The sequence below is a fragment of the Rhododendron vialii genome, chromosome 9a (genome assembly GCF_030253575.1).
Source record: "Rhododendron vialii isolate Sample 1 chromosome 9a, ASM3025357v1".
In the NCBI taxonomy this organism is placed as follows: domain Eukaryota; kingdom Viridiplantae; phylum Streptophyta; class Magnoliopsida; order Ericales; family Ericaceae; genus Rhododendron; species Rhododendron vialii.
The window spans coordinates 13,587,293-13,595,686 of record NC_080565.1 but is presented as its reverse complement, the minus strand read 5'-3'; the positions used below and the strand labels follow the sequence as shown (position 1 = coordinate 13,595,686).

Sequence of the window (8,394 nt, the reverse complement as noted above, 5' to 3'; positions counted from 1 at the left end):
ATCTCTCTCTGAAACACGTAACATTGTGGTTGCATTCAATGCAACAACTAGAAGCTAGAAGACCCAAGTCTTCCATCACCAAAACGCGTATAATGGAATGCATTAAGGGCAGATTGGATGCAGGTATAATTTTTGGGGGATTATTTATGGAGAGGATAAGATAGTAGGGGAATTAGTTATTGAGGGTAGACCCACATTAATGTGACTTTTATGGAGGGAAATAAAATGGTACTTATTTTAGATGAAGGATAAAATGAGGGATAAGAAATGATGGATGATGTAAAAAGCTATTAAATGACTGATTTGCTCTCGTGCAGTCCCAAAATTAGTTATTAATTATATAATTGCAAAACTGAATAAATTTATTTATTTTGGACAATTAAGCTATAATAATTTATTTTAATAATAAATAACTTATATATATATATATATATATATATATATATATCAGCCATACAAATCAAGGGCTGAGATTTAATTGTACTCCCTTTTCTCTATCTCACTTACACCTAATCTCTCCCTCCCACTTCGTCGCCTCTATTTTCACACATAATCTCACACCCCTACAACCAAACCCTAACCACCACCACCATACCCAGATGGGGAAAATGATTCTGATAAGATTGGAAAAATTTGCAAACAATTACCACCGTCGGACAAAATATATCGAAAACCATTACCATCGGTCTCGGCCAAATATTTGCCGCTCCGCCATCGCCGGTCTCATCCTCCACCTTTACCACTGTCGGCCCCTCTATTTTGAACAAATCGAACAATTAAAAAGATGGGAAAAGTTTCCGATTCAACATTTGGACAAATATGCAAACAATTAAAAGATGGTGAAAATGATTATGATAATGCAATTTCCATTTAGATCCAACTAAACTGGTATTGCAAATTCCATTTGTGCATTGCAATTTCCAATTCGATTTATGTTCGGCAGAGGGACAAGTGAAGACAGAGCTATTTCGGAGCAGCAAAAAAGAGGGACAAAGCTGGTCGGTCCCTTTAAAGTGGAAAACGTCCGTGGAACCAAAGTCGACAGGCCGACGGTGGTGATGGTGGAGGAATACCAGACTTTCTTCTTCTTCTCCTCTTTATGCAGAGGTCTGTAATACCTCATCAATTCTTCCACGAACCTTTTTTCTCAGACTTCCATCTCCATCGCCGGAGATGGAATCGCCAATGAGGTCCCTCGCCGGAGATGGAGGTCCTGAAAGCCAGGGGTATTCGTGAAAGACCGTGGGGACAGAGAGAGGGGGAGAGAGATAAGGTGAGGTTACGTGTGTATTCTCATTTAAGTGGTTTAATCTCAGCCCTTGATTTGTATGGCTAAGATGAAGTGTCAAATTTTGTATCAAAAATTGTGTGGGTAGAACCGGCCCCTATATATATATAAAGAATATGTTTCAATCCGAGAAAAGGGGTAGACAAAGGGTTTTTTGAGTGTATGTGAAGCACATGATTAAAACTCATAGACAAAGGGTTTTTTGAGTGTATGTGAAGCACATGATTAAAACTCATACATTTTTAAAAAAAAATTTAAAATCTCCATAACTCATACATTGCTCTCTCTCTCTTCCACCAATTCTCGAAATTCCTTCAGCCTCTAGCTCACGGTTCACTGACGGCGGTAGTGATTCACGACAGCAATGAGTGGTACCAGCGACGATGGGTGTTCGTTGAGGTAAGGGTTCTGAAATTTTTAATTGTGCAGCGCTTTGATTGTTGAATTTCAAGATTTTCTGAAAATTGGGTTTAGGGTTTTGAATTTGAGGGCTAGGTATTGGGGTTGGGGGAGGGCGGATGAGGAGGGACAAATTTGTCACCAAACCTAGTGGATTGTCCCGGATTAAATTTCCCCACCCCAAAACCCACGCATAATTAATGCCCCCTTAGCCGGATAAAGATTAAATTTATGGGGGGGGGGAGGGGGGGGGGGAATGACCTATGGAGGGGGGAAATTGGGAGCCAAACCAAGCCAAATCTGTCAAATCAGCTCCTTATCCGCCGGATTAACTTCATATGTTGAGGTAGAAACTACATCCTCTGTAATACAAAAAATATTAATGTTGATTGTTGAGTACTATGCAAAAAATACAAGGAAAAAAGCCTTTCATACTACAACTTTGCTCCACATTTCAACGTATTATTTTATGAACTATCTCCATTTGTCTTAATAAGTTCCTTAGGACCCATAAAACTTGAATATACCCAACAAAAACATAGTATCCAGTAGGGTAAAACTTCTTAGAGAACAATGTTGCCAGTTTTGGAGCGCTTTCCCCACTAAAGCTTCATACCCTATGGAATCCCTAAAGGTAGCATTATCTTCACAGTGGAAGGATAATTTCTAGGACAAAGGCAAAATACGTAAACAATTTTATCCTGGAAGAAGTGTTTAGTGTGCCCAATTTCAGTGCTAGTAAAGTTACGAACAATGCAGGGCATGATTCTTCTTCTTTCTTTTATCAAATGGCAACAAAGAAAATTTAGTGGAATTAACACCCAAAACTCCAAGTTCTACACTAAACACAAGATAGATGTATATGCATTTTACGTGACCAAGAAAGTTGCATTATTCGGAAAAGGATTTAGCTTGGAATAAAGAATCTACAGAAAAGGGATGGAGTGGATATGCTTTAGCTTGGCATGATTGTTCCTTGCCAAGTTTTACATCCAAAAGCCAACCACCTGCAATAAACAAAGCATACCAAACTTGATTTTGAAATGATAAGTCAAAGTACTGGAGTTGCAATTCACAAAATGATTTATTATTGAAAGAAAATCAAAAATACATATTTGCTTTCTGTAGCCTGATGGATGTATTCCCCTTCATAAGTTCAAAGAGCCTAAACTTCATTATTATTCTTTAAAAGGGAAACCATTCTCTCTCTTTCTTGTTTTCTTGGAATATCAATATCCAAGGCAAAGGGTCAGCGTAGTATGACACCAAACACAGTAAGGGAAAATCTACAAGGGCCACTCAAATGTGGCATCCATTGCACCCAACCTTAATTCAGTAAATGAATTAAATAGTTGGTGTAGGTAACTCCAATACCAATCTCTGTTTGAGGGATATTATTTTGGGATGTCAGTCCATTACAGAGGACCGCAAATAATGGTCAAGTGTGGAAAATGGAGAAATTTCAAGTTACTATGGCATGTTTGTCTTCAGAAGTTTGTTCATCCCTTTGTAGACCGCATCCATGGAGGACTCTTCTATTCGTGGAGCACCAAGTTGAAGGCGATGGAGATGGAGATGGCAGAATATAGATGTGTTCTTCCGTGAATACGAATATGTTTGTGTTTGGTGAATGTCGTTAGGACAGGATCTAAGTAATAGTGGAAGATCGAATTGAAGGTTGGGGAGGAAGATGTAAGGGAGTCGGAGGGAGAGCTTCAAAGTTGAAAATGAAATATTTAGGTACGTTGGTTTTGAGTTGGGATACCATGTTGTGCATGCCTTGCAATTCTGTATCATAAAGACAAGCTGGATCATTGACCTACCCAAAACAATTAAGCTTTCTAGAGAAAGAAGTATAAGTTTATAACTATCCATTGAGTGTAATCAAACATCTAGCAACTGAAACCGAGAATAAGAAACAAAAACAAGCGAAAAAACCACATACGATTCAAAAGATTTTAACCTGAAGATATAATTATAACTCAGGCAGCAACAAAAGCACCGACTATAGTTGCAACCATATTGAAGGCATTAAACAAAACTAAGAAGTTGCAGTTATTAGGTGGACACTTACTAACTTTGTCATCATCTTAGAGCGATTTATATACTCTTAACCATGGCTTTGATCCTACGCGAGCTGCAAATGAAATCTAATTATAAGACTGAAGGCATTACTTTCCTTTGTGACAAGTTCTAGTAAAAACCACCGGTAGTATTAAAATAATTAACTATCATCTCTCTATGACAATTTCAAATTATGAACTAAGAGAGTCAAGAGACACCAACCAAAAAAAACAGGAAGACAAAAGACACAACATTCAACACCAACATATATAGCACGGAATACATTGGTGATTTTGTAACTCTTGAGTGGAGTACAATGCAAAGATTGTTAAGCTTTAACTTACCACGTTTCAGAAAGCATTGTTGACAGTCATTTCTGGATTCCGAAAAGTGGACAATTGAAAGCCGTGGTAGTACTCAATAACAAAACAAAGAGATACATACACATGAGAGAGAGAGAGAGAGACATACACATCTGTAGGAAATCACAAGTATAAAACCTTGAAAAATAAATACGGTTCCAAAAATCGTATCGTCCTAGCAAATCACAAAACATCATCGAGGGAAACTTCATGGTTCCCTTTTCATTTAACTAAAGTAGAGAGGATAAGGACCAACAAAGTAAACACTGGGTATGCCCCAAGATTCTTCATGGACCATCAGGAAGCTTTTCAAACTTATAGCGGTAGTGCAGCCCCTTATTAAGTATGTGATTGGTAATGGGAACACTACTTTCCTTTGGTTGGATCATTAGCATGATGTAGGCCCTCTATACAAAGTGTTTGGTGAAGATATTGATAGCAATGTTGGCAGCTCCCTTCTGCGCAAAGTATCATCTATTATTCAAGATGGGGATTGGCACTGGCCCAAGCAGAGGAACAGAGCTATTTTGCAAATTATGAGGTCTACCCCTCCTAATCTCAGGCCTAACATAGGGGTTGATTTTGTGACCTGGCTTTTGGCCCAGAATGCTAATTTTTCTGTTAAAACAGCTTGGGATGCTCTCAAGACACCTCTCCCCATAGTTCTATGGGCTCCTATTGTTTGGTTTAAGCGAGGTATTCCTAGATGGGTTTTTATTATGTGGCTTGTGCATTGGGGTAGGCTCCCTACAAAAGATAGGCTTCGCTCATTGGGGATGAGGGTGGACCCCTTTGCGTTCTTTGTCAAAGTGTGTACGATTCCCATATGCATCTCTTTTTCAACTGTCCTTTTTCTGCCTGTATTTGGGGCAAAATTCTCCATTTGTTGGGCTTTTCCAGATATCCTATGGAGTGGGAGCATGAGATTAATTGGGTTGTTCAGAACCTCAAGAAGAAATGGTTTTCATTTGCTCTCTATAAGCGAGCTATGGCTGGGACAGTGTATTACATTTGGAAAGCTAGGAATGACTCTGTTTTAGGTAACAAACAGTACACCCCGGATACCATTTATGATCCGATTGTGAATGATGTGCTGGATAGAGTGTTTTCATGGAGGAATGAGAAGTTATAATATGGCATGCACATGACACTAAAATAAGCTTTCTAACCTGCAAGTTTACACCCAGAAGCAAGCCTTTGACAGTGAAGCAAAAGATATTCTCCGGCTAGGCAAGCAATGTACATAGTACTTTCAAACCATTTCCATGTACATGCCAATTTCAAAATCTTATGAGATCAAGAGGAAGGACAGTTACACAGAGAGAGAGAGAGAGGTGCCAGGTTTTTATTTGGTGATTGGTATATGGTGGACCATGGAGATTAACTAGAAACAAATATGGAAGTCTGGCGGTGTCTTCAGATCAAGTCAAAGAGCAAACAAGTTGGCTTCGAACGCGCCTATTGCGATGGCATCAAGGTAGTACGCTGAATTCAAGTTCTAGGGCTGTTCCTGTTCTAATATGATGGATCTAGGTGATCAATTTCCTGTTTTACCTTCTTCTTCTTTAGTTAAAAACTCTAAAAATGGGAAAAACTCTCAAAACCCTAACTCATCGTCCGCGATGAATGTACCATGTGTTCCCCTCTACGGCTGATGCTGGGATTCTTCCTGTTAACCTGTTCGATTTTTTGGAAACGGATTCCTCCCCTATGGTCCCAATTCAGGCGCCGGTTCGGATATCTTCACCTCCGAAGGTTGAACAACCTAAATGGAGTTCAGTAGTGTCTCAAACTTCTGGTGACTCCCGCATGAAGTTGACCTACTTTCCTCCGGTGGTTACTGCGGAGAAAACGGTTGTGTACTTACCTCCTTCAGTAGAGGCTAAGGGATGTGAGCAGTAGTCTGACTTCGTAGTGGGATATTTTCTTGACAAGAAGGTTCCCTTTGGGTTGGTAAAAAATATTGTTGATAGGATTTGACTGAAGTTTGGGATCTATGATCTTCTATCGAATGACTCTAGTTTCTTTTTCTTTCAGTTCTCTAAGGAGAATGCTATTAGGAAGGTTATTGAGTCTGGGCCATGGCTCATAGCTGGTAAACCTATGATCCTACAGCAGTGGAGGCCTCAGATGAGGTTAGAAAAAGAGCAATTGTCTACTCTACCTAAATGGGTTCAGTTCTCTGGTATTCCGCTTGAGTTTTGGAATGAGGAAGGCTTGAGTTATATTGCAAGCACTATAGGTAAGCCCCTGTACGCAGATACGATGACTGAGAAGTGCCAACGTTTGAGCTTTGCTAAAATTTGTGTTGAAGTGGATGTCTCTTCTGAGCTGTTGCATACAGTTGAAGTGGTAAATGCTAGGGGGGAGAGTTGTGATATTTCTGTTAAATATCCTTGGAAGCCTTCTAAATGTTGTATGTGCAAGGTTTTTGGACATTCAGAAGGTGGATGCCCTAATAAGGTTAGGGAAGTGGTTGGTGCTTCTAACCCTTCTTCAATTCCTGCTCCCCATGTTGTCCCAATGAGGGTAGCTCCTTCTGTGTTTCAACATAAATCTCCTGTGGTTCCTTGTCTTGCGGAAGCTGCTATCTCTGCTCCTGTGGCTACTATTATCCCTAACCTTGTGGGTGGGGAGTATGAAGCTGGCCTTGTGGTGGAGAGGGGAGGTTCTAGTTCTTCAAATTCTGGTGTTCCGTCAAGAATTCAGATTTGTGATAATGCTATGATTGATGAGATTGTGCAGAAGTATAATGCAAGGGTGGGGGCTACTTCAAACTCTGTAGGTAAGGATTCTATCGGGGCTGCTTGGCTTCCTTCTGATGCTGAGGTGGGGGTGATTGGTTTCACTTCAAGTCCTACTGTAGATGCTGGTTTACTGAGGAATAAGTTCTCCCCTTTGTCTGACAAGGTTTTGGAGGAGTTTAAAGAAATCTCTGATATTCCCCTTCCACTTCCTCATGTTGAGGATGTAGTTCTTGGTGACCCTGGTACCAAGAGGGTTGATGTTCCTCCTCCTGCTGTAAAGGCTGGCAGGGGAAAGAGGAACGTTAAGGGTGGTGGCAAATAACCCTTTTTAATGTCTAAGATTGCTACTTGGAATGTCAGGGGACTCAATGACCCCCTGAAGCAAAAGGAGGTGTGTTCCTTTATCAGAGTTCATCATCTTTCTCTGTTTGGTATTGTTGAGGCTAAAGTTAGGCTTAGTAATATGCCTAGTGTTACGGCTAGATGTTTTCCTGTTAATTGGCAGTATGTTCATAATGTTGGCACCCTCACAGTGGCTAGAATTTTGGTGGGATGGGATCCATCCAAACTCTCTATTTCTGTGGTTTTGTGTTCTGACCAGATGATTGTAGTTTCTGTTACTATTTTAGAAGTGCAGAAATCTTTTTTTGCTTCAGTTGTTTACGGGAAAAATCTTGCTAGAGATAGAATCCCTTTGTGGCAGGAGTTGAGATCTTTATTTCCTGTGTTGGGTACCTCTGCTTGGGTGATTATGGGGGATTTTAATGTCGTTAGGAGACCTGAGGAAAGGGTGAGTGGTTTTGATGTGGCAGCAGCTGCAGAGTTTAATAGTTGCTTGGATGATATTAATATGGATGATATGGTTACAAAAGGGTTTTGGTTTACTTGGACAAACAAGAGGAGTGGTCTTGGTGATTATAAGAGTAGACTAGATAGGGTGCTAATTAATAATGTGTGGCTTGATCTGTTTAGTGACTCTGAAGCTGTTGGGCATGCCCCTGGGGTGTCCGATCACTGCGCTCTGGTGTTGGCTATAGTCCATAAGAAATATAAAAGCTGCCCTTTCAGGTTTTATAATTTTTGGATGGAAGATTGTCGGTTCAAGGATCTCCTTATTTCTGCTTGGTCTCAAGAAGTGAGGGGTAATCCGATAGCAAAGCTCAGTCTCAAGATGAAGAATTTTAAACCTGTGTGTAAGGCCTTTCATAAAGAGTTTTACAGTAATATCAGTGGTAGGGTTTTGGTTGCTAGGGCAAACCTGACTAAAATCTAGAGCCTTTGCTTTAGGTTTACCTTTTACCCATGATCAGTTTTTGAGCGATTTGGAGAAGGAGTTGACTCAACAATTTTATACTCTGAGCAACGCAGAGGAATCTTATAAGAAACAAAGGTCAAGGGTGCACTGGCTAGCTCTTGGACATAAGAATACAAAGTTTTTCCATCAGAAAATGAATGCTCACAAGTCTAGGAATACCATTCTCAGTCTTGTTAATGATCAAGGTATTAGGCTTGAGAATCCTGAGGATATTGAGTC

The 8,394-nt window shown here is 40.1% G+C and overlaps 1 long non-coding RNA gene across 1 annotated transcript; it reads right to left on the bottom strand.

Moving 5' to 3' along the window:
- Positions 1-3,198: 3,198 nt before the first annotated feature.
- Positions 3,199-5,413, bottom strand: LOC131300599 (uncharacterized). Its single transcript, XR_009191007.1, has 3 exons — positions 5,283-5,413; positions 3,762-3,824; positions 3,199-3,475 (listed from the first exon to the last, which is right to left on the bottom strand). It is a non-coding gene; the product is annotated as an uncharacterized LOC131300599 (long non-coding RNA).
- Between the last annotated feature and the right edge of the window lie 2,981 nt (positions 5,414-8,394).